The sequence below is a fragment of the Desmodus rotundus genome, chromosome 8 (genome assembly GCF_022682495.2).
Source record: "Desmodus rotundus isolate HL8 chromosome 8, HLdesRot8A.1, whole genome shotgun sequence".
NCBI lineage: Eukaryota > Metazoa > Chordata > Mammalia > Chiroptera > Phyllostomidae > Desmodus > Desmodus rotundus.
The window spans coordinates 73,487,129-73,513,986 of NC_071394.1; the positions used below are offsets into that span (position 1 = coordinate 73,487,129).

The 26,858-nt window shown below is 38.8% G+C and overlaps 1 protein-coding gene across 3 annotated transcripts in view; it reads left to right on the forward strand.

Annotated features, from left to right (window-relative positions):
• Positions 1-26,858, forward strand: part of FRMD4B (FERM domain containing 4B) — a 428,456-nt gene that overhangs the window by 165,464 nt on the left and 236,134 nt on the right. For 2 of the 3 annotated variants that reach the window (XM_045192106.3, XM_053929249.2), the window contains exon 2: positions 1,046-1,170. The exons of the other annotated variant lie outside the window; for it this stretch is intronic. The gene's annotated coding sequence lies outside the window, so the exon portion shown is untranslated. The remainder of the gene's footprint in view (positions 1-1,045; positions 1,171-26,858) is intronic. 3 annotated transcript variants of the gene reach the window in all.

A 26,858-nucleotide genomic window follows, 5' to 3' on the forward strand; every position in this document is an offset into this window, starting at 1 on the left:
CTCATGTAATTGGCTACACTCTATTAACATTAGCTTTCATTATTTAAATTTAATTTTGTTAATGATTAATTTAAAATACTCAATGTAAAATTAGCATCCTAGCAGCTATAAGGGTTTTCCTCCTAATAGGATACTGAAAAGTACTGCCTGTAAGAAGCTCCTGACCTACACCATGCTCTCATTGCAGTTGAGCTTGTTGAAGATCTAGTTTCTGTTAGAAAAAACGGATTTGCCATATGGCATCAGTAAGGAGAGAAGGGGCAACAATGCTTGTGACGCAAGTGTCCTGAGTTCTTTTTGCTTCCTACCACCATTTTCACCTCATGCCAATATTCTCGTCTTGGGAGAGTTGAGGGCAAGATGGGTTGAGAGTTCAAGGAGGAGGTGCAATGTAGCGTTCCCTTAACCACATGGTAAAAGAGTGCACACCCCTCTGCTGCTCTGCCTTCTTCTTCTGGTCCAGTGTTTGCACAATGCTGTGTATGAGACAGTTTGGGCCTGATGTTGACAAGGAGGAATCACAAATACATACAAATGAATATCTTATATGGTGCAGTATGCTAAATTTCATCAGTACTCATGACCTGCCTTTCATTCCCTCCACAACTGACATCTGTTAAAAATGAGATTCAGGAGTGCCATCCTGGTTTCAATCATTCTGAAATACAAATTCTGACATGATGTTTTATTGATTTCTCCCACTTTGACAGCTCTGATTTTACAACTTACTGTAGATAACTTTTACTGCTTCAGAATCTCCTCCTACAGAGAGAGAAACTCCTCCTTGTTTCCAATGAAATGCATCTGTAAGAAGCCAAAGTCATATCAAAACTTTAGTCATTAAGGAGAATAGTCTCAATTTCATCTGTATGGTGAGATAGCTCTATTCTAAATCTCATCTGATTAGGTGAATTCCTAAAACTGTGATTACACTGTAGCCATCCAGGGGAACATTAGAAATAAATTAGTAGTGTCACTGACCTGAGCTTTTAACTCTTTCCTACATGTCTACAGAATGAAGGAGCTTCTCTCTTCTGTGTTACAGGCTTTAATGAGAAATCAAGAAGAAATAATATGTGAGAGAAAAAGATAACCTTTGCTACAGCAAACAAAATCTGAAGATTATTACAGTGAAAACAGAGGAAGGCAAAAGAATATTCCAAGTTCAAGGTAAGTGGACATCTCTGTAAATGCTGAACTTGGATGTATCAGAAGGGAGAGTAGTTTTGTCATGTTTATGTGTCAGTGTTCATCCACTTGTCAGGTAGAAGTAGGAGAGGATATGATAGGATCTACCACCAAAATGTTTGTGTTACTGTTACAGGACAAAATGGGATTTAGCCACTTGCTGCTATACAGAAGCACAAAACAATAATTGTTGGGGAAGGAAAAAGGTTTTTATTAACAGGTTGCCCAATTTGGGGGAGGTGGAGCTCCCCTGCTCCAAACCAATCTCTTCTGCAAAATACAGAAATCCCCTTGTTCACAAAAAGACTGAAATCCAAATCCATGCCCAGAGACCTTCCGCCTCCATTCTTATCTGTAGTCCAAGACTGCTACACAGATGGGTCTGTGTCTCTCCAGCTCCAGCCTCTCACTCTCTCTGGAGTGCACACTTGTGAAGCCAGCAATTCCATTGCCCTGCCACACCTTTGTCCATATTCTAGGAGCAACACACTGCCAGATCACTGCAGCGGTCTGAGAGGCTCAGTCCACTGGGCCCCAGCATCCAGGGCTACTTGCATCCTTGGGAGCTGGCAAAACATTCCCAGCCAGCGTGTCTGTGCGCTGCTTTCAGGGCAAGAGAATGGGAACAGTTCAGGACCCATACCATGCAGAGTGGGACTTCAGTGTCCCACGGTCCCACCACTGGTGGGGCACACATCCTGCATGAGCCTGCCCCAGACCATGTGAGCAGGGTAACGCAAGAGCCACTAGCTGGGCCCATCGTCCACTGGGTCCCACAAACACCCAGGCTTCCGACTGGGCTGGCAAGAGGTAGGAAATAAAGTGAGATTCTCTGTGTCTTCCATTTTTAATGTCAGCCCCAAAATTCCATGCAGAATGGAAATGTCCAAATTCCCAGCCATTTTGGGCCAATGTCTACCATGCACTTCAGCCCTCATTGTGTCTCTGCCCCTCCTCCCACCACCATGATCCAGAAGCAGGTAGGAGGTGTTTTCTAGCCATGCAGGGACACCATGTCTCTGCTGGGGTGGGGTGTCACCTTGTTACACGTGTGTTGTGACCTTTTCAGCCCCGCATAGGATCTGCCACACCACACTATTCGGTTGCCAGGGCAGTGCACGCTGGTGCGCTGTGCTAGCTTATTTGCCATTGCCTGGGGAGTATGGAATCATGCCCTAGCTCTGGTTTCAATCCTGGGCTGCCTTTGGCACTTCCCAACCCCTCTCCAGGGTACATCTTTTCTCCGCAGGAGTGCAGCCTCTCGCTTCCCAGTGATCTGGCCAGACCCCTCTGTTACACTACTAGCAATAAGGTAGAAAATTAGTAAATACATTTGGTCCCCTACTCTCAAATAAAAGCTAAATGCCCAAGAGTTAGATAATAGTCTTACATTTTGTAAAGGGGATTTCTTCCCAAAGAGCAAAACAAACAAGCAAACAAAATAAACAATGCACTAATTACACTGTGCATATTTCCAGTATTTTATACACATGTTAGTAAAATTATTTTCTTTTTATTTGCAATTAAGCACTTGACCAGCTTGAATTCCATGGGCAGTTGAGGAAGTATAATGGTTGATTGGCTCTATGTGTTTTTTAAACTCTTACTGATTTAGGTATTTTGAGAAGTATTGGGGAATATAGACTCAAATGATGTAGGATCTTCTTAAATTACAGCATATCCTCACATAATGTCATTTTTTTCAATATCATTTCATTATAATCTTGATTTCTTTAAAGTCAACTTCTGGTGGGGCTACCGTCTGTATGGAGTTTGCACATTCTCCTCGTATCTGCATGGGTTTTCACCAGGACTTCAGTTTCCTCCCACATCCCGAAACTGTACACATTAAATGGAGACACAATGGTATGTCTCCATTGTCCCCATCTGAGTTAATATGAATGAATGTGAGTGGCCTTGTACTAGATGGGCATTCTGTCTGGGTGGGTTCCACCTTGTGCTCAGAGCTGCTGGGACAGGTTCAGGCCACCCACAACCTTAAGTTGGAATAAGTGGATTGGAAAATAATTATCTTACTTGTTTTTATTCACCTTTTTTAAATGTATGCATAGCTCATACTTATTTCAATGTGTAACATTAAGTGTTTGGGGTCTTCATTTAGAAGTTTGGTGGTGTTTCTGTGACCAGAAATATGCTGTAAGAATTTAACTCTTGCTTATATCACTTAGCCTATGGTGAAAATGGTTTCATTATATATCATTTCCTGTAAAGTCAGTTTCCAAGAACCTGTTGAGGACACCAGGTACAAATCAGATCATCTAAATCTCTTTGCTGTAATCTGTAAGACCTGGCCCTAGACATGTCCTCCAACCTCACTCCTTTAGCCCCCATCCTCACTATTGACTCCTTCCAGACCCTCTAAGTCACACCAGCTTATACCCACCTGGAGCCTTGGTGCACACAGCCCAGTGCAGCCTGGGTGTTTTCTCTGCCTTACACTGGAGTCCTTTGCCTTTTTCTTTCAACCTCAGACTGGCCTTTCTCTGGTTCTCTACTAAAAAGGGCCCTCTTTGTGATATTATCATTCAAATTTTCACCCCACTACCATTCTCATCAACAGTAACTAGGATAGCCTGTTTGTCCATATCCTTGCAACAGGAGTACTCAAAATTTTTTTCATCCTTGTCAGTCTGACAGCTTGGCTATTTACAGCAGGTATAAGAGAGGATGAACAGATATGCAAATGAAGGCTGAGGCTAGTCATTCATTAATTCATCTCCAGAGCATGCTTCCATTATAACAATGGTCCCCAACCTTTGTGTCACCAGGGACTGGTTCCATGGAAGACAATTTTTACACAGATTGAGGGGTGAGGATGGTTTTAGGATGATGTAAGTGCACTACATTTATTGTGCACTTTATTTCTCACATTATTACATTGTAATATATAATGAAGTAATTATACAATGCACCATAATGCAGAATCTTTGGGAGCCCTGAGCTTGTTTTCCTGCAACTAGATGGTCCCATCTGGGGGTGATGTGAGACAGTGACACCCGACATGTGTTGCTTATGTCCAGTCTACTCTGTAATCTCATTTTGGTTGCTATCACTGCAGAAAACCCTGCTTCACAAAGATAGGATGTTGGAAATTGAAGCAAGCTTTTCAATGCTTTTGTGTCAATCTCAGGATGTTCTGCCTTAACTTCAATCCAGAATGTATGGAGATTTGAAGTTGTCTAAAACATGCTTTTAAGGCCACTGTCATTTGTGATCTCAAGCAGTTGATCCTCTTCTAGCACAAAGTCGATTTACCTGTCTTATTCACAAATGGATCATGGATCCATTCCTTCCCAGTTCGGGGTTCTTTGTAGTTGGAAAGTACGTTCAAACTCTTTTGAAAGCTGAGGTAGGTGATCATGCACCAGCTGGGAGGAAGAAGGCTCAGTCTCTTTCAAAATCTCTGCTAATGTTTGAAACATGTCAAAAATCCCCACGTTCACTCGTCACCCCCATAATTCCAGTCTGGCTTTGAATGCAGCCACTTTATCTGCCAACCTGAACACAGTTTTTGTTCTCCCCTGAAATGGCTGATTGAGTTTAATGAGCAGGTTGAATATGTCACATAAGGAAGCAAGTTTGTAACCCATTCTGTGTCACTGAAATGTGCTGCCAGTGGTGACTGTTTTTCTAAAAGTAATCCCTGGAGCGACTCTCATAACTCAAAAACTCTGGCCAGTGATCCACCTTTAGAAAGCCATCTCACCACTGTGTGTAAGAGGAGATGTGTGCTCTGCGTCCATCTCCTCACAGAGCTGCATGAACTGACGTGAGTTAAGGGCACGTACTTTAATGTCGTTGATAATTTAAATCACATCCTGCAAAGTGTTGTTAACTTCAGGTGACATTTTTTGGCTAGCCAGCATTCTTTATGGATGAACAGTACACAGATTCACATTCAAAAGTGACCTCTTTGACCCAAGTAGCAAAACCGGAAGCCATCCAGTCATGGTAGCTGCTCTGTCCATGCATATGCTGACACAAAATGACCAATTCACTTTTCCTGATATGTAATCATTTAAAAACATGAATAGTTCTGCAGCTGTGGTGTTGGTTGGCACCAAAACTGCACAAAACATATCCTCATGCATATCTTCCTGGAAAATATATCACAAAAGAACAAACATTATTGCCTTGTTGTCAACATCGATAGACTTGTCAACCTAGATTACGTACCACAGTGACTCATTAATCCTCTCTAACAATTGTGCCTCAGTATCCTCTGCTATTTCATCAGTTAGTCTAGTTGTGGTGCTAGCTGAAAGAGGAAGAGGTGCCACCTTTTTAACTATAGCCTCTCCTAAAAGTCCATGACAAACGTCCTTAGCAGCAAGCAGGATCAATTCTTCACTAAGAGTAAAGGGCTTCTTAGCTTTAGCAATGTAGTTAGGCATAAAGAATGATATACTCTCAGTGCAGACACATTTGATGAAGTGGTGACCTTCAACAATCACTTCTATTCTTTGTGTTCACATTGTTTTCTTTTGAAAACTCCAAAGCCTTGTCTTTTAATGCAGGGTGCTTGTTCTGCATGTTGTGAAGCACTTTTGAAGGTTCCATGGCTTTGTTAGATAGCCAGTTGACACATATTATACTAATTGGGCTTGGAATATGAATCACCTGTTGCAATGAACCCATAGTTTAAGTAAGACTCTTGGTATTTTCTTTTAAATGCAGTTTTCTTTTTATTGGCAGTCTTAGAGTCTTCTCTAAGTGAATTTGGTATTCATTTATACCTAAATGAATAATTGTTCAAGAACTGTACCATCATTGGGTCTTTCTCCGTTTTCAAAGAACAGTGACATTTGTCTTTTACACATTTTGGCTAGGATTAGTATGTGGGCTTACCAAAACTGTGACTGAGACAAGTGCACAGCGTGGGAAAGAGGCATGGAAGGAAATGGTAAATAAAATGATGGGTGGGCCACAGGTGGACTAAAATATGTCAGTTCTGACTTATAGCCTGCCATCAGATCCAGCTGTACAATTGAAGTATCAACTCATTTACCTCTACAAAGCCTGCCACCAGATGCAGCTTAATTGTCACTTGCCACTCACTGACATAGTTTTGATATGAGTCTGAAAGCAATTGATTTATTATGGTCTCTGTGCAGTCAAACCTCTCTGCTAATGATAGTTTGTATTTACAGCTGCTCCCCAGTGTTAGCATCACCACCTTAGCTCTACTTCCGATCACCAGGCATTAGATCCTCATAAGGAGCATGCAACTTAGATCCCTTACATGTGCAGTTCACAGTAGGGTTCGCTCTCCTCCAAGAAGCTAAGGCCCCTGCTGATCAGACAGGGGGCAGAGGTCAGGTGGTAATGCGAATGAGGGGGAGTGGCTGTAAATACAGATGAAACTTCACTTGCCCACTGCTCACCTCCTGCCATGCAGCCTCATTCCTAATGGGCCATGGGCCAGTATCAGTCCATAGCCCGGGGTTTAGGGACCCCTGCTTTATAACACTCAGTACTATTGGGAATTATTTCACTTAGTTCTTCAGTTATTTTTACCTGCCTTCCTTACTGTTCTATAAGTTTCATGAGGCCCAGGATGGTGTTTGCCTTTTCACAATAATACTCTGGGATCCCGGTACAGCAGCTGTTGTATATGAAGTGCTGGAAAACATTTGGGGAGTTAAAGAGTGAATGGAAAAGACAGGGTATCTTCCCTCAGGAGTACAGGGGTTGTAACTGAGATAAACAATCACTTTACAGTGCTCTTAAAAGTTCAGAAATAGAGTGAGGAGAGAATCAATGGGTCACTTAAAAAATTACTCATGTAGTCAAAAACAATATTCTAAATATTAGCAACTGGTCAGTACAAATAAGGATCAACTTGAATAGGCATCAGCCATAGTGTAGGGCAGGGTGTTCACCCTTCATTCCTGGGTCGTGCAGACGTGGGATGTGTTTGGAGAGTGGAGCCAAGGGCAGTGATCAGTGGCCAACCAGCATGGAGAGATTTTCAGTATTTTATGTTAACATCAAGCGCAGCTGCATGTGTGCATTTCTATTGAATATCAGCCTCAACCATAGTACCAACTGGAACCCCTGCTGGTCTTGTTTGTCCTGAAATCCTTTTCTATGCCTTGATATGCAGGACTCTGACACCCTCAGATTTCACCCCTGCACCCTCTGCCCTCACTTCATACCTGCACAGCTTCCTTTATACCTACTTTAAACAACCAAGCACATCACCATCATACTGTGGAGGATGAAAGAAATTCTACATATGCTTTGTGGGAAGGATATGGACAAAAAGGCTCTCATAGTCACTATTGGTGAGAATGGCAATAGGGGCAATATTTTTGGAAGCTATCTTGGCAGGATTTATGAAGATGTTAAATGCACATTTTTCATGACCAAGTAATAGAACTGGCATAAATATCAAACAATGTATGTACAGGTATGTTCACTCTAGCAATATTTTAATTGCAAAAGTATAGCAACAGTGTATATGTTTATTAATATAAGAGTAGTAAATACATTATGGTAGTTCCATCTAATAGAACAATGTGGCCCTTAAAAAGTGTTAAGATACACTTTTAAAAGGAATTAAATGAAAAGGAAAAAAGCTGCCAAAAATATGTATATCATGAACATGTTTGTTAAAAGCAAATGAACACAATCTAAGTGTCTATTGATAGATGAATAGATAGGCAAAATTTGCTATACAATGGAACATTATTCAGCCATTTCAAGGAATGAAGTTCTACAATAACATGTATCAGAACTTCATGCCTCTGAAATATTATGCTAAGTGACATAAACAGATAAATATTGAATGATTCCACCTTTATGAAATGTCTAGAATAGGCAAATTCCTAGAGACAGAAAATAAATTAGACATGGCCAGGCATTGAGGAAGGAATGGGGAATTACTGGAGTGATACAAGTTTTGGAAACAGATGTACAACATTGTGAATATAATTAATGCCATTGAATTGTACTTAAAAGTGGTTAAAATGGCAGATTGTATGTCATATGTTCTTTATCACAATAAAATAAAACTTTAAAGAAAAAAATGAACAGACAAAAAATAAAAGCCCAAAAACATGCATGCACACCATATAGTCTGGAACGATACCTTCAAATATTGGGGGTGGTTATGTCTGATATATGGAGTTAGGAAAAAAAGAACAAAAGAGGAGAACATTTTGTTTTGTACACTTGTGTATTTTTTGCATTATTCACAGTAAGCATACACCTTATAATTTTTTAAATAAAAGTTTTTTTAAGTCAATCTGACCTGTGCTAAAACTTTGGAATTGGTACAATTTTCTACTTTGTGCAACAACACATCCTGACATCTTTGTTTGAAGTTGAACTTGTTCTTGTCTAACGTTCCTGTGCAATGTTTAACCTAAAGTGAATGTTTAATTACAGTTTAAAACACAAAATGGTTTTCTGTTTCTAGATGAAATTACATCTTGTGGAAAAAGTCTCCAAATGTAGAAAGAATTTGGGCTTACCCCTCCCTCAATGAAGACTGACTGCTCTATCTAGTAATTTACTGCAGAGCAAAATGCTTCTGTTTGTAGTTTTACATTCCTTTGCTTGATAAAGTATTTTAGATATGTTGGTTATTAAAATGAGTCACAACATTAGAACACATAGAAATTTTTATAGGTAATAAGAGATTTTTTTAAAACCCCTAATAAAGTTGCAGAAAAAGATCCATTATAATGGGCCACCTATTTTACAAAAAGTTTAAACCCTATAATGTGATCACAAGTTTGTGTAAGTAAAGAGAAAATACGGAAGGATGTATACAGGCTATTTATGTTGGTAACCTCAGGAAAATTACGTGATAGATAGTATCAGATGAAAGGTTTTTTGCATTTCTATATACCTGCGCAGTGTTGAATTGTTACAATTAAGGACTCTTCCTCAAAGGATTATTGAGGTATAACTGACCTACCATAAACTGCACATACTTAAAGTATGCAATTTGTTAAATTTTGACATATGTATATACCCATGAAACCACCACCATATGCAAGATAATGAAAGCATCTGTTATGTGAAGAAAAGGGGCCCCTTGTGTACTCTTGGTGGGAATGTAAACTAGTACAGCCACTATGGAAAACAGTGTAGAGGCTCCTCTAAAAAAATGAAATATGAACTGCCATATGATTCTGCAATTGCACTTCTGGGAGGGTATCTAATGAAAACAAAAACACTATGTCAAAGAGATATCGTAGCCCCCATGTTTATAGCAGCATTATTTACCAGAGCCAAGGCATAGAAAGAACCTGTCCTTTGATTAATGAATGCATAAATACCTTATGGTACATATATACAGTGGCATATTACTCAACCATAGAAAAGAGGAAATCCTGCCATTTGTGACAACATGGATGGACCTTGAGGGTACTATGCTAAGTGAAATAAGTCAGACAGAGAAAGACAAATACTATGTGACCTCACTTGTATGTGGAATAAAAAGAAACTCATAGAGATTAGATTTGTTGTTACCAAAACTAGGGCATAGGGTGGAGAAGAAATTAGATCAAGGTGGTCAAAAGGTACAAACTTCCAGTTATAAGATAAAGAAACACTAGGGATATAATGTACAATTTGATGACTATACTTAACACTGAGATATATATATATATATATACACACACACACACACACACACACACATATGTTGTTAAGAGAGTAAATCCTGAGTGTTCTCATCTTAAGGAGAAAAATATTGATATTTCTTTTCTTTTATGTATAAAAGATAATGGATGTTAACTGAATTTATTTCAGTGATAATTTTATGATATATATAAGTCAAAGTGCTATGCAGTACACCTTAAACTTATACATCACTGTAAATTATATCTTAGTAAAACTGGAAAATAATTTTTGAAAAGCAGTGCACACAACAAAAAAGTCAATGAAAACATCCATCACTCTCAGAAGTTTTCTCCTGCCCCTTGGAAATCTCTCCCTCCTACCTTGTCCTGGCCCTGTCCTTCCCCAGGTAACCACTGGTCTTGTTTCCATCACTGTACATTAGTTTGCATTTCCTATCATTTCATATAAATGCAATCATACCATACACTAATAATCTTTTTGTTTGATTATGGCAACCACTGATTTGTTTTCTGTCTCTACAAATATTTTGCATTTTCATACAGTATGTACTCTATTTTACTTGACGTATTTTTAAAAATTTTAATTAAGGTTGTCATTCAATATTATATTAGTTTCAGGTATACAGAATAGTGGTATCACCCCTATAAATTTAGTACCCCAATTGATACCATACAAAGTTATTACAATATTATTGACTATATTCCCTATGCTGTATTTTACACCCTTGTGACTATTTTGAAACTCTCAATTTGTGCTTAATCCCTTCACCTTTTATTACCCAGCCCCACAACCCCCTTTCACCTGGCAGCCATCAGTTTATTCTCTGTATCTATGAGTTTGTTCCTATTTTGTTTGTTCATTTATTTTGGTTTTTAGATTCCACATATAAGTGAAATCATGTGAAATTTGTCTATCTCTGTCTCATTTATTTCACTTAGCATAATACCTTCTAGGTCTATCCATGTTGTCACAAATGATAAAATTTTATTTTTTTATGGTTGAGTAATATTCAATTGTATATGTGTACCACATCTTTTTAATAAAATCATTTATTGATGGTTATTTGAGTCTTGTTTTCTTATCCATTCAGCTACCCCATGTCTTTTGATGGGAACATTTAATCCATTTACATTTAGTGTGATTATTGATAATGGGATTATCAGTGTGATTATTGCCATTTTATTATTCATATTTATGTTCTTTTTTTCCTTCTTCTTAAAGAAGTTCCTTTAACATTTTTTATAATATTTATTTGGTGGTGATGAACTCCTTTAGCTTTTTCTTGTTTGAGAAGCTGTTTATCTCTCCCTCAGTTTTAAATGACAGCTTTGTGGTAGAGTAGTCTTGGTTGTAGTTTTACATCACTTTGAATATTTCATGCCAATCCCTTCTGTCCTGAAAATTTCCTGTTGAGAAATCATCTTACAGACTTATGGGTACTCCCTTATAGGTATCTAACTGCCTTTCTCTTGCTGCTTTTAAGATTTTCTCTTTGTCTTCAATCTTTGATATTTTAATTCTGATTTGTCTTAATTATGGTGTGGGTCTGTTTGGTCTCCTTGTTAGGGACTTTGCACTTCCTGGACTTGCATGTCTATTTTCTTTGCCAGGGAAGTTTTCGGTCTTTATTTCATTATTTCTTCAAATAGGTTTTTAATCACTGGCTTGCTCTCTTCCCCTTCTGGTAACCCCATGATGTGAATGTTCTTATGCTTGATGTTGTCCTAGAAGTCCCTTAAAGTATCCAAGTATCCTCATTTATTTTACTTTTTTTTTTCCTGTTCCAGTTGGGTGTTTTTTGCTACCTTGTATTCCAATTGTCTTCTAAATTGCTGACTCAGTGCTCTGCTTCATCTGATCTGCTGCTGTTGGTTCCATTTAATATATTTTCATTTCAGATACTGTATTCTTCATTTCTGACTAGTTCTCTTTTATGGTTTCTATGTACTTTTTTAAGTTTACCCTATTTGTTGAAATTCTCACTGAGTTCATCCACTCTTCCTCTAAGTTCATTGAGCATCCTTACAACCAATGTTTTCAGCTCTGCATCTTGTAGCTTGCTTGTCTCCATTTTGTTCAGTTCTTTTTCTGGAGTTTTGTCCTGTTCTTTCATTTGAGACATCTTTCTTTGTCTCCTCATTTTAGTTGCCTCCTTGTGTTTGTTTCTACATATTAGGTAGATCTACTACATTTTCCTGTCTTCTCATGGTAGCATTATGTAGTAGGTATCCTGTGGGTCCCAGTGGTGAAATCTTCCTGGTCACCTGAGTCAGGTGTTCCAGGGTGTCCTTTACGTGGCTTGTGTGTGCCCTCCTGTTGTAATTGAGCCTTGAGTGCAGTTGACATGTCAATAAGTGGAATTGACTCTGAGGCTGACTGGCTATGATGACTGGCCATGACTACAGCAGACAAGCTTTTGTATGGGGACTGACCCCATGGAGAAGGATTTGCTGTAGCAGGGCTCTGGTTCCTGCTGAGTCCAGCTTCTGGGTGTATTGTTCGTTGAGCTAATTGTGTGGTACTCTGATGTGGTCCAAAGCTGGTCCCTGGGTGTGTTAGTTCTGGGGCATCAAGGGGAGGGGCTCCAATGTAGATCCAGCTCAGCTGCTTCCTTTGCTCAGCCTGGGGCCACCTAGTATGAGCTGCAAAGTAATCTGTGGTTGATAGCTGCCTCTGCAGCACTCAGAGGCACCTGGGAGTGGCTAAGCTGCAAACCAAGACTGGCTGCGACTAGAGCCTGGTTGGGAGCAGCTTAGCAAAAGGAATGGGAACTCCAAGGCCAGCCACCATTTGTTTGGAGTTTGTGGACCTTTCAGAGATTTTAGGGAAATCCACAGTGTAGGCCAAGGCCAGCTGCTTGTGACTAACAGCCACTGAAAGAGGTTTTAGCCTATAGGCAAGTTGGGTCAGACAAGTTCTCAGGGAGTCACCAAGGTGGGGGTGAGTTTGGTGGAGACTCAGATGTGGCCCCTTCCTGTGCCTGCAGGCTGGATGAGCAGAGGGCTCAGTAAATGAGCAATGGTACCTGCCTGCCAGCTCTGTGAAGGTAGGGCTCAACAAATAAAGAAAATGGCCGGGAGCTGCCCTGCCTGCCCTCACCCTAAAGCCTGACAACTTAATTCCTCCCCATCTATCCCTGGTGCTTTTTGAGCTGCTTCCCAGTTCTGGAACTCACAGTGGGAGGATTCCATCAGTGAGCAAGTCCCTCTGGACCTTTAAAAAGGAATACCTGGTACTCCAGCAGCCTTCCATATCATCTGTAAAGAATCCTCACTGATTTTCACAGCCAGATGTTGTGAGGACTCCTTTCTCCAGCACTGGTGGTCTGGGCTGGGGAGCCCAGTTTGGAGGTGGGACCCCTTGCTCCCTGAAGCTGAGATATCTATCCTTCTTCATTCTCAACCACCACATGTGGGAGTGTCACCAGCCTGTTTCCTTCCATAATGCTTTTTTATATCCTTGGTTATAAGAGTTCTGTTCAGCTAGTCTTCAGATGGTTCTTAAGGCTGGTTGTTTAGTTGTAATTTTGATGTGGTTGTGGAAGGAAATGAGCACACTGTTTATTTACCTACTTCTCCATCTTGATGAGAGGTCTTGCCTGACTTGTTTCCCTCAGCACAATTATTTTGAAGTTCATTCATGTTGTAGTGTGTATGGATATTCCATTCCTTTTTATTGAATACATGCCAGTTTGTTTATTTATTCAAATCTGATGGACATTTGAGTTGTTTACAGTTTTTCACTATTATGAATAAAGCTACTACAAACTTTCATGTTCAAGTCTTTGTATGAACACATGCTTTCATTTCTCTTGGGTAAATACCTAGGAGTGAAATTGCTGGATCAGATGCTAGATGTATGCTTAACTTTTTAAAAAAATTTCCAAACTGTTTTCTAAAGTGATTGTACCATTTTACATCCCCACCTGCACTGAATGAGAGTTTCTCTTTCTCCACATTCTTGTTAATACTTGGTATGATCAATCTTTTTCCATTTTTTCCATCCTAATAGTTATATAGCAGTAACTCATTATTGTTTTTACCTGTGTTTCCCTAATAACAAGTTGTTGAATATCTTTCCATATACTTATCTGCCATCTATATATCTTTTCAATAATTTGTCTGATTCAATCTTTTGCAAAATTTTTGGGGGGTTGTTTGTTTTTTTATTGAGTTTTGAGAGTTATTTATTCTGGATACAAGTCCTCTGTCAGATGTATGCTTTGCAGATATTTTCTCCCACTCTCTAGTTTGTTTTTTTCTTTTTCTTAACAGTGGTTTTTAAGGAGCAAAGAGTTTTTGATGTGTTTAATTTTTTTATTGGAATTATTACAATGAGAGAGTTTAAAGATATTCATCTGCCATAGGAATATTTATATTTAGATATCCACCTCACATGATATCAAGCATATTAAAATGTACATTTTTCCCATTAAAAATAATGTCTTACTCTATACATTTTTTAAAGACCCTAAAATTTTGCTTTGAAAACGTTTGTTACAAGATATTGCCATAGTTTGTTAGGAGTCATTATGTGTCCTTGATAATTCATGCCAACTAAAAAAATATAACCTAAAATTTATTATAAAACATGATATAATTTTATGAGTATAAGGACTTATTAACTAATGAAGTTGACAATGTGTTAACTTTTACAGATATTAAATTAAATATTTATTACTTTTGATTGGGTAGTTTTCTTCTCATTTAGAAGCAAGTAAGGTTTTGTTTTGTTTTGGGAGGGTTGCTTGTTTTTTACTGCTAGAATAATTTTTTCTTTTTTTAAAGATTTTATTTATTTTTAGACAGAGGGGAAGGAGGGAGAAAGAGAGGGAAAGAAGCACCAATGTGTGGTTACCTCTCACGCATCCCCTACTGGGAACCTGGCCTACAACCCAGGCATGTGCCCTGACTGGGAATTGAACCGGCGACCCTTTGGTTTGCAGGCTGGCACTCCACTGAGCCACACTAGCCAGTGCCACAGAATAATTTTTTTAAATCTCTGGAAAATGTGTCATCTCTAGACTTTGAATAAAATAATTTGGTTAAAGTATATTTAAGGAAAAACATAATAATTAATAAATTAAAAAGAAAACAAACATCTTCCCAAGCATTTAATAAACAATCATTCGGTATGAGTAACAGGACTTGAAACAGACACTTGAAGACTGACATTTAAAACACTAAATGTTGAGGAATTTGATGTGTTTCTACTGGTACTTGAATTTTTTGCTGAAGTTTGATTAAAACAAATAGATTCTTCTCTGGCTCTGAGACCTCCCCGAATGATGACTATTATTTTAAATATTTTCCTATTTTTAAATTATTTTTATTTCAAAATTAATTTTGATTTTTGTAAAAATTATTCAAACAGTAAAAGCATTTTGTGATGTGAAACTTAACTTGTAAGCATTTTATACAAACACAAAATATAGGTATCCTTTTTTTCCTTCAAAACAAGGAATATCTTTCCATCATTAAAGATGCATATGAATTTAGGAGAGCTTATACGTCAAATGAGTGCTAGGAATTAAAATAAGTGCTCTTCCTATGGAAGCCTGAAAAACATTTTAAAAAGTGTTAAATGCTCAATATCACCGAACACTAGGGAAATGCATAAAAAACCACAATGAGATACTACTTCACATCCATTAGGGTACACACACACAGAGAGATATACATACATACATACATACATACATGTATGTATACATATATACAAACATATGTATATATACATACATATAAAGTTTGGTGAGGCTTTGGAGAAATTATAATCCTGTGCACTGATGGTGGAAGTGTAAATTGGTACAGCCACTATGGAAAACAGTATGGGGTGTCTTCCAAAAAATTAAGCATTAAATTACCATATGATTCAGCAATCCACATCTGGACATATACTTAAAAGAACTGGAAGCAGAGACTTGAACAGATATTTGTACACCAATGTTCATAACAGCTCTTTATTCACAAGAGCTAAAGGTAGAAACAGCTCAAGTGTTCGTTAAGGAATGAATGGATAAACCAAATGTGGTATATGGTGTACATACAAAGAAACATTGCTGTTCTTCCAGCCAAGATGGAGTGTAGGTAGACACACTGTGCCTCCTTGCACAACCAAAAGAAGGACAACAACAAATTTAAAAACAAAAAACAACCAAAACTAACAGAAAATTGAACTGTATGGAAGTCTGACAACAAAGGAGTTAAAGAAGAAACATTCATCCAGATCGGTAGGAGCGATGGAGACTGGCAGCCGGGTAGAGAGGACTCACAGCAAGGTGGCAGCTGGAGGACAGGGCAGTCCCACATTTGAGTGCAGATAAACTGGGAGGAACAACTGGGGAGCGAGATAGACCACACAATCCAGGGTCCCAGCATGGGGAAATAAAGCCTCAAAACCTCTGACTGAAAGCACCTGTGGGGATTGAGGTGGTGGAAGAAATTCCCAGCCTCACAGGAGAGTTCATTGGAGAGACCCACAGGGTCCTAGAACAGACACAAACCCACCCACATGGGAATCAGCCACCAGAAGGGCCCAATTTGCTTCTGGGTAGCGGGGGAAGTGACTGAAAACCGGCAGAGAGCGGAGTGACACTGTCCCCTCTTGGACCCCTCCCCCACATACAGCATTGCAACACAGCGACGTGGGTTGCCCCACCATGGCAAACACTCAAGGCTCTGCCCCTTACCATGTAACAGGTATGTCTAGACAAAAAAAAAAAAAAAAAGGCCCAAATGAAAGAACAGATCAAAGCTCCAGAAAAAATACAACTAAGTGATGAAGAAATAGCCAACCTATCAGATGCACAGTTCAAAACACTGGTTATCAGTATGCTCATAGAATTAGTTAAATATGATCGCAAAATAGAGGGGAAAATGAAGGCTATGAAAAATGAAATAAAGGAAAATATACAGGGAACCAACAGTAACCGGGAGGAAACCAGGACTCAAATCAATGGTTTGGAGCAGAAGGAAGAAAGAAACATTCAACCAGAAAAGAATGAAGAAACAAGAATTCAAAAACATGAGGAGAGGCTTAGGAACCTCCACGACAACTTTAAACATTCCAACATCTGAATCATAGGGGTGCCAACAGGAGAAGACAAAGAGCAAGAAATTGAAAACTTATTTGAACAAATAATGAAGGAGAACTTCCCCAATCTGGTGAAGGAAATAGACTTTCAGGAATTTTAGGAAACTCACAGAGTCCCAAAGAAGTTAGATGCAAGGAAGCACACACCAAGACACATCATAATTATATTATCGAAGATTAAAGATAAGGAGAGGATCTTAAAAGCAGCAAGAGAAAAGGAGAGAGTTACCTACAAAGGACTTCCCATAAGAATGTCAGTGGATTTCTCCAAAGAGACCTTACAGGCAAGAAGGGGCTGGCGAGAAGTATTCCAAGTCATAAAAGGCAAGGACCTACATCCAAGATTACTGTATCCAGCAAAGCTATCATTTAGAATGGAAGGGAAGATAAAGTGGTTCTCAGATAAGGTCAAGTTAAAGAAGTTCATCATCACCAAGCCCTTATTATATGAAATGTTAAAGGGACTTGTCTAAGAAAAAGAAGATAAAAAATATGAACAGTAAATTGACAACAAATACAGCTATTATCAACCGAACCTGAAAAAAACAAAAGCAAACTAAGCAAACAACTAGAGCAGGAACAGAACCACAGAAATGGAGATCACATGGAGGGTTATCAGTGGCGGAGTGGGAAGGGGAGAGAGGGGAAAAGATACAGAGAATAAGAAGCTTAAATGGTAGGTAGAAAATAGACAGGGGGAGATTAAGAATAGTATAGGAAATGTAGATGCTAAAGAACTTATATGTACGACCCATGGGCATGAACTAAAGGGGGGGGGGAATGTGGGTGGGAGGGTGTGTGCAGGTCAGAGGGGAATAAAGGGGGGGGAAATGGGACAACTGTAATAATATAATCAACAAAATATGTTTTTTTTTTAAAGGGGAAGTTTCAAGTACCTACTCATGAGATAGTTGTGAAGATTAAAAGAGTTAACACATGAAAATGCTTAGAGCACTACCTGGCAAATAAATTCTACACAAGTAGTTATTTAAAAAAAAAAATCTGAGACTCTGTCCTGGCTGGTGTGGCTCAGTGGATTGACTGCTGGCCTGCAAACCAAAGGGTTGCCAGTTCAATTCCCAGTCAGGGCACATGCCTGGGTTGTGGGCCAGTTCCCCAGCAGGGGGCCGCAGAGGAGGCAACCGCATGATGTATCTCTCACATATTGATTTTTTTTTCTCTCATTTTTTACCTCCCTTCCCCTCTTTCTATAAATAAATAAATAAATAAAATCTTTTTAAAAATTTTTGGGGGAAAAGAAAGAAAGAAAGAAATATTACTCAACTGTAAAAAGAAATGAAATTCTGACACATGGCACAATACAGATGAACCTGGAAGACATTATTTCATTTATGCTAAATGAAACAGCCAGGCACAATAGGACAAATATCAGACAATTATGCTTAAATGTGGTGCCAGGAGTAGTCAAATTCTTAGACAGAAAGTAAAATGGTGGGTGCCAGGGGCTGGAGAGAGAAATGGGGAGTTAGTGTTTTAGTGGACCAAAGTGGCATTTTGGGAAGATGAAAATGTTCTGGATGTGAATAGTGGTGATGATTGCCCAACAATGTAAAGTATTTCATGCCACAGTACTGCACATTTAAAATGGATAACATGGTGACATTTTTTTAAATGTTAAGAAAGGAAAATTTCCCAGTGTTTCCAAACAAAAATGGCTAATAGCTTAAAATATCACCCTAATACATTTTATTGATATTGACCAAAATTTCTTAATGGTCCCATGACATAAAACAAAAGTACATTTTTTTGAACACAAAAAATTATTTTTCTCTTAAACGATGTTCAGTAGTCCTGACTTTAGTAGTGTAAATTCAGAAGCATCAAATTACAAGCCAAGTGCCAAGCATTCATTTAAGACTTTATTTTGTTACTTCATTTAATTATCAACAGAACTAGGCAACACTGATATTCCCATTTCACAGATGAGGACGTCCAGAACAGAGAGGTTGTGTAATTACACAGATAGTGAGAGGTAGAGCTAGTCATCAAACACTAGAGGTATGGCTGTGGAGGCCACAGCTCTCTGCAGAGCTTTAGTATCAGGAGAGCTGTCTATAACTGTGTAAGCCTTTCTAGGGTTTCCACTGGATGGTTATAACTGAAAAGCATGAGCATGTTGAGATACTGGTAGCTTTTCTTCAGAAGAAGCCTGTAACCTGAAATATGTCAATAATTTGTCTCAAGCTGAAAAGTACTCTTTAACATTTACCCAGTTCTTTACTAATGGCAATTATGAAGGAGAGATAAGAGTATGCTATACATACAAATACAAGTTTTTGAGATTTTATCAGAGCAAAACTCCGGAAAGGAAATCTCCATTCGGGAGGGGAAAACACAACCTCATAGTCTTCCCTTCCCCCTAATACTCATGTCCCCCAAAATAATAGGTTAATTAAAATATTTTTCATGTCTATGTTCAGATAAATTTAGGAAATATTTAATGAAAAGTTACAGTTCCTTACTGCAGAATGTCTTAGGGACTTATGAATAAATACTGTGAATTGCTAAGAGAGGAATGTGATATGTCTAATATATTAAATAATATATGAGTATATGATATAAAATTGTTTCCCAGAGTTATTTTACCACAGAGTATTTCTCCTTTGGAAATCATGAGGGGTTTGTGCTTCCTGGCACACTCTTGGGACTCTTACACAGTTCTAAGGATTTCCCAGACTTGCCATGAGAGGGCAGGCCCACACACACTTGTATGTTATGACGAACAATGAAAGTTTATTTTCCTTCAGCACACCTGAGAGAGGCTGACACTTTCAAGCAGACTTTGCTAAGAACTTTTAATGGGTGAAAGAAATAAATAAAAAATAAAAACCCCATAAGTAGTCACATTTCCAAAGTGCAAGAGGCTGAACCAAAGAAATAGCAAATCTGCCCAGCTCGCCTGGCCAGTCCAGAACATTAGTTCTCAGCCATAGTGCTTGGCTTTTTCCTCCTGTTGCTCAGCCAAGTGGTCTTCCTGTCATCTCCACCCCCAAGAGCTTTTCTTATGGGCTTATCTTGCCACAACTGATGATGAATCCCACAGTCTCTTGTGTTTTCACAGCTCAAATTCTTTCTGATTTAAATTTGCCAGATCTGCACTGGGACCTTTCCTCTCAGTCCTGGTTGGCAGCTCTGAGGTTACTGTTGTGGTGATGAACAGATGTGGAGTCCCATGAATGTCTCCTCCCATGACAGGCCAGACATTAATCATCACAGCATGCTCCTTTGTAAGATTCAGGACCAGCCTCACAGTCCTTCCTCATAGCCGACTGCTGGTGCTGCGAGTGGGACGTGGCTGTCCTCCAAGCCTGTAGGTGCATTTCTCCCACTTCCAGATGAAGCCCTTTGTGGTGTCTCTCTCCCTAATCCTCTACCCCAAGTTTTCTCTTTCTCTCTCTCTCTCTCTCTCTCTCTCTCTCTCTCTCTCTCTCACACACACACACACACACACACACACACACACTGAAAAACATGTATTTTAGACGCACAGTAATGAATGTCTCCATCCCAGCCCCATCACACCCTTATTCATATCTTACCTAAATATAACACACTGCACATGTGCCCACCTCTTTGGAAGAAGGGCCTTGTTACATCCCAGCCTGTGCCAGAGGCTCCAAACTTGGCCCATTCTGTTGTTTAACTTCTGATTGTTACTAATAGCACGAGTTGTGTGCCCCATTTAACTTAGCATGCCCTTGAACTTCGCTTTGTATGACATGCTCAGAAATAACCTGTGTTCTTTGCCAAACTGAAGCAAAAGTTGTGGCAGCTATTAACAAGTCCAACCTGTGCAGTAGGCTTTGAAAATATCATCCAACAGGTGTTTTATTTTCTTTAATGCCTAAACTTTATTTTAATAAACTTAATGTTTATGTTAATTATATTTAATTTATATTAATATATAAACTTAATAATGAATTGAACATAAGGGCAGTGGAAGTGTAGTCATTAAATGTGACCTCTAGAGTTAAATGGGGTTCAACTCTTTGCCAACCCCTTCCTTTGGAGTGTTACTACTAACTGCTCCAAACTTCTAAAAAATAGAGATGTAATAATACCCATCTCATTGTTCATCATTTACAAAATAAATGTTATTGTGCATTATTGTGAAGATTGAGTGGAACGAGGCATTTGATTCCCTTGGCAGTGAAGTTATACTATTATTATGCCTCTTTTAAAGTACTCTTGTTTCAGCTGAAGCTGTCATGAAAGGTGGAACACCATGGGTGTTCCTGAATTCCAAACCCACTGGACATAAGAATAAGGTGGCAGTCCAGCAGAGTACATATTTAGTTTTTAAACTATGCACTGGTGGTGAACTTTCCCAAGTGGCCAGTGGGGTGTGCTGTGTGAACACAGTAGTTACTTCCAGGGCTAGTTCCAGGGGACACGGTGGCTCTTCAGCCCTGGAGAGTGGGACCTGAACATGATACGCCCAATGAGCTGAAAGTTAACTCTGCTGCTGTACTCTGGCTTCTGTTTCCTGACTCTGTCCACATTTGTGTGGCAGCATACTTGAGCGACATTTATTAAATGTCCTCTTTGCCCAGTGCACTTCAGAAACATAAAGATGTGGTTGAGGGTGTTTAAACGTGACAGGAGGTAACACTGACACATTGAGTGATGGCTAAGAAAGCATTATGGAAATACTGTAAATGAGAAATTAACTATTGAGGAGAAAGAATACCTCCATGAAAAACTGTGAAAGAGAGGGAAATTTTTTAAAGCAGCTAGGTCTTCTGTGTTCCTATCGGCCAAAGTCACCAGTCACAGTGACAGGCAAAGGGTTGGGGACAAAATGTAGATAAAGGCAGAGGACCAGAGGTACATAGAAGTATAGGCTGTTATACTCCATGTCCTGATTACCAAAATGTAAAGTTAATATCAACAGAATCTATGATTTTTTATATTACTTCTATTTAATTTGTGATTTAGAATCTTTCATTCTTTAGACTTGCCTTTTGAAATCAGCTTCAGAAATTAACCCAGTCCACCTAAGTAAATTTTAAAACCATCTTTCATTTTCAAAAAAGTTGTTTTTATTTCAACTATGAATAGTTGGAATTTAAGGGAGTCAACATATGTCTTACATCCATTCATTTCACTTACAAAAATAACTCAGCTTCTGAGAATTTGATAAGACAAAAATGTATCTCATTTGTTTAATATTTATTTTTGATTATCAATGAAGTCAAGAATTTTTCCTTACATTTATGTGCCATTTGTATTCCTTTTGAAAATTACCTATTCCCATCCTTCTTTTTCTGTTTATTTGTTTATTACATTAATAAATTAAGAAAGAAATAATTGACTCAGAGGTGACAGGCCAAAGTATAAACAGTATGTCTGAATACTACTGTCCCAATCAGCATGTGAATCCAAGTATCTGCAGAATGTCAGTGTTCGCCTTTTGCCTCATCTCCATAGCAGTTACTACTGCATCTGTACATCTTTCTCCCTCAGACTTGAGCCCTGTGGCAGGTGGCACAGGGTGGGGGAGCAGGAGTCTGTGGTCCAGGTGGATCCCAGAGGCAGGCAGGTGGCGCTGTCCCAGCTCTGGGCTGTGAGGGGCACAGCTCAGCTTCCCCCGTCAGCTTTAAGAGAAGGAGATGCTTAGCATAATATTCTCCAGTTCCATGCATGCTATCGTGAAAGGTAGTAAGCATTCAGTAAAGAAGTTCCTTCTTTCTTTCTGCTGTATAGTATTCCACTGTGTAAATGTACCACAGTTTTTTGATCCACTCATTTACTGATGGGCACTTAAGCTTTTTCCAGCACTTATGTTAAATGAAATAAGCCAGTCAGCGAAAGAAAAATACCATCTGATCTCACCTATAAGAGGAACCTAACAAACAAAACAAAATCAAAATAGAACCAGAGGCATGGAAACAAGGAACAGACTGACAACTGTCAGAGGGGAAGCAGAGGGATATAATGGTGGAAAGAAAAGGAAGTGTCTAGTCAAGAAACATATTTGAATGACCCATGGACATGGGCAACAGGGTGGGGAATGACAGTGGGAGTGGGGCGTGGGCTGGACGGAGAAGGGCAAAGGGGGAAAATTAGGGCAACTGTAATAGAATAACAATAAAATATTTTTAAAAAAGAAAAGGAGAGGCATAATTCCTCCATTGGTTGGGGAGGCCAGAGCAGTGATGAAATTGTATTCACTTCTATCTCTTGCACTTTGGGCAAATGTTGGGTGATGGAAGAATAACTTATGCGTCATTCACTTTGCCAAAATACAGTTTCTCTTAGCACCTTGCTCTAGGAAAAGGGAGGCCTTCAGTAAGGTGAATTCCTTCTCAGAAAAAAATGTTTTTAAATTAAAGTATATTGAATTATATTTAAATACAGTTATTAAAACATTTGTGATATTAAAATTTGTGAAATAATAACAAAGGTGCTTATTTACAATGCAATAAATAACAAGATCTAGTATACCATATTTGAAAGCAGTCAAGGAGTAGAGACAATGTTTTCATATTGACAATTAGTGTAGTGTGATACAAGAGTATCTGATTTCTACTAGAGACTAGTGATGGTACTGATATCACCTTCAGTTTGTTACTTATAACAGAAGTTATGCTAAATTTTAATTAGAAGTTAGTGATATATTTTTAAAGATGTTATTTTACACTGATTTAAGTTCTATTCTTGAATTCTGTGCAAGGATCCATTGGTCTGTAGGTTTCGGTAGGAACAGGGGTTGACTACAAAGGGCAATGGGGGAATTTTTTGAGGTAATAAAACTGTTCATACTCGATTGTGATGGTGGTTAAATGTATATGTTTGTGAAAATGGGAAATTTTATGATATGTAAATTGGAACTGAAAGAGAAAAAGAGGGAAGCAGGGAGGGAAGAAAGAAAGAGATAGAGATGAGAGAGGAAGAGATGAGTTAATGAGTTAGACATTGCTGTTAATGGAAGCAGCCACTGTAAAAATCCCTTTTGCATTGGCGCTGGGTTTCTTCTACAATTTTCCTGTTCTTTATTCAGAGTCAATGTAGCAGTAGTGATCAAGGGAAAGGACTCTGAAATAAGACTCCCTGAGTTGAAATCCTGGCTCTGCCATTTGTCTGCTGTGTGACCCTGAACAAGTTACATGACATCTCTGTTTCTCAGTTCCATCACCTATAAAATTAAGATGACAATAAATGTACCTACTTCATAAGATTATTTGATTAATTAAATAAATTAATATATTTAAAGTGCTTAGAATAGTGTCTGGCATAAAATAAGTATTATAATGTCATCTAATATCTAGAATGCTTGGGGAAGAGGTCAAGATTATGATGAAGAACTCAATCAATGCCAATGGTTGCAGCAGTAATTACTGAAAGACTTTATATGGTCAAGAGAAGTTAGTCATTAACAAAAGAAAATGTGTGTATATGTGTCTCTAAGACACATCAACATTCTTGTTAATATTCTCCTAAATGCATTTGAAGCTCTTTTTTTTTTTTGGCTCTGCTTGAACCTCAGTCCTCAGTTGTATCAGCTCCCAGCATCCTGTTTCTGTTTCCACATAACTCCCCATGCTGGACCACCTCACATGATGGTATATCCAAAGGACAAATCCAGTGCATTTTATGCAATGTAGCAAATGAAAATCATTCCCAAGGACACAACAAATGTGCCTGGTTGCCTGAAAAACCCTGGTTGACTCACACAAGGACTACTTAGATTTTGGTTATTATGATTGGTATTTAGTACCATTCAGATAGTCTACAAAACTGTGTTGAATATTTACAAAATGGCAAAATGTTCACCAGTCAAATTTGCAAGAGTCCCACAGAAACATTAGGCCTGGGGTGTTGAAGCACAGTTTTTGAGCCTGAAAATTACCTAGTAAAGCCTTTACTGAAAATAGCTTTCTATGTCATATACTGGGAAACAGCCCATTTAACCAGAGAACCAAAAACCAGGGAATTGTGGAAACCTGAAATCATGAAGTAATTCAAAAACTTCATTTAAAATAGTTTCAACCATTCTCAGTAAACCTGAAGTACAACTTATATGGTAGAGGAGAAGGAAAATACAGGATATCACAGAAACAGCTTTTTAATGTCAGTAACAATGTACACAATCAATTCTCATTATTTGCAGTAGTTCTGTTCTATAAGGTGTCCAGGAACACTGAATTAGTGATTACTAAACCATCGTGCCATCACAGGGTTATGGTCCTGTGAATCTGTGGTCACAGCATTCTCATCGACCAATCAATACATAAGCTTGTTTTATGTGTTTCTTTTTAAAGACACTTTATTCATTGTGCATCCATTAACATTAAACTCAGCCAACAACACTGTATCTCATGTATGAACGAAACTTACCTAACAAACCTTTGTCTCTGTAAGACACACCACAGCCTTCCTATGCTGAGGACCACTCACAGCATTTTGGCTCTAGGATTAGAGACCATTTTAAACAGCAAAGTCACCAACAAAAAGCACAAAAATGTAAAAATATTTTGCTACAACGACCATGAAATCACACTTGTTGACAGTAGGAGAGCTGAGACAAAAGGCAGAGTTACCTTTTATGACCTCAGCTGGGGCCTTGTCCTAGGGGTGACTCAAATTTTTTTGCCCCTCTGCACGTGTCTGAGAATGATTTCAAAAGCACCACAAGTACTGATTTGGGGGTTACATGTAAATTGTAGCAGGTAGACAGATTTGCAAATATAGACTCTGAATAATGAGGATCACTTTATAAATACAGAAGTCACTAAGAAGGGCCTGTGTGTTCCACCCCTCATTCCTGAACAGCTTTAGTTGAAACTTCCATCAGATAAATGCCCAGTGAATCATATACATATGCCAGAGCATGACTGTCCCTGGCCTGTGGCCCACCAGGCTGTCCACTAGGAATCTCGCAGGACTTAGGGGTCTGCAAACTGCAGCCTGTGAGCCAATTGCCACACACTGCCTGTTTGGTATGGTCCCAGGCTAATAAAGGGTTTTTTCACTTATAATAGTTAGGGGGGAAATCAGATGAAGACTCATGATACTTGAAAATTATATTAAATTTAAATTTTGGTATCCATGGGTAAAGTTTTATTGAGACACAGCCATGCCCACTGGTCTACATATTGTTCATGATTGTTTTCATGCAATAAGGCAGGGACCAGTAGTTGCCACAGAGACCATGTAGCCCACAAAATCAGGAATATTGACTCTCCAGTTCTTCGTAGGAGAGTTCAATGAGCTCTGATTGAAAACCTTGCTGGTTGTCACAGGCACTTCAAATCTCTGTAAGGAAGGGAAAACTTCATCCAGCAGGAGAGTGGGAGGAGTTCTAGGCAACATAAAATAGGGCTTCTCCCTCCCCCACCCTACCTCCTTTTCACATAAGTTTAGATTTCAAATCTCTAGGAATTAAGTAACTCAAGCATTTACTTGCATGTTGAAGCAGAGTAGAAAGTATCAGCTGTTTTCTATTAAGAAAATTGTTGAAACCAATTTAAATGCAGCTGGAAGGAACTCATCAGTGTGAAGAAAAATGATGACAGCAACCTTTCTGTGTTGGCGTTATGCAATGAAGTTCCAGTAGCTTTGTTTCCTATCAGAGAGTAAAGCTCATTTCATTTTGCCTTTATTTTGAGTTTTAAAAGCTGGAAGTTATCTTAGAGATCACTTAGCTCAAGCCTACCAGGATTGTCTGTGACATCGGGCATGTTCCACATCTGCATGGTCTGGTATTGGAGCCACCCGTTCATGGGCTATTGAGCATTTCAGATGTGGCTGGGGTGACTGAGGAACTGACGTTTTAATTTTTGTTTAGTTGTAATTAATTAAATTGGAATAGCGACATGGACCAGGACACATCTAGACTCAAGACTGCAAACCACCTACTATCTTGTTGGTTTGCTCGCACAGGGTTTTAAGAAGTTTGGATTTGTTGCCAGTACTAAAAGATTAGGAGATTT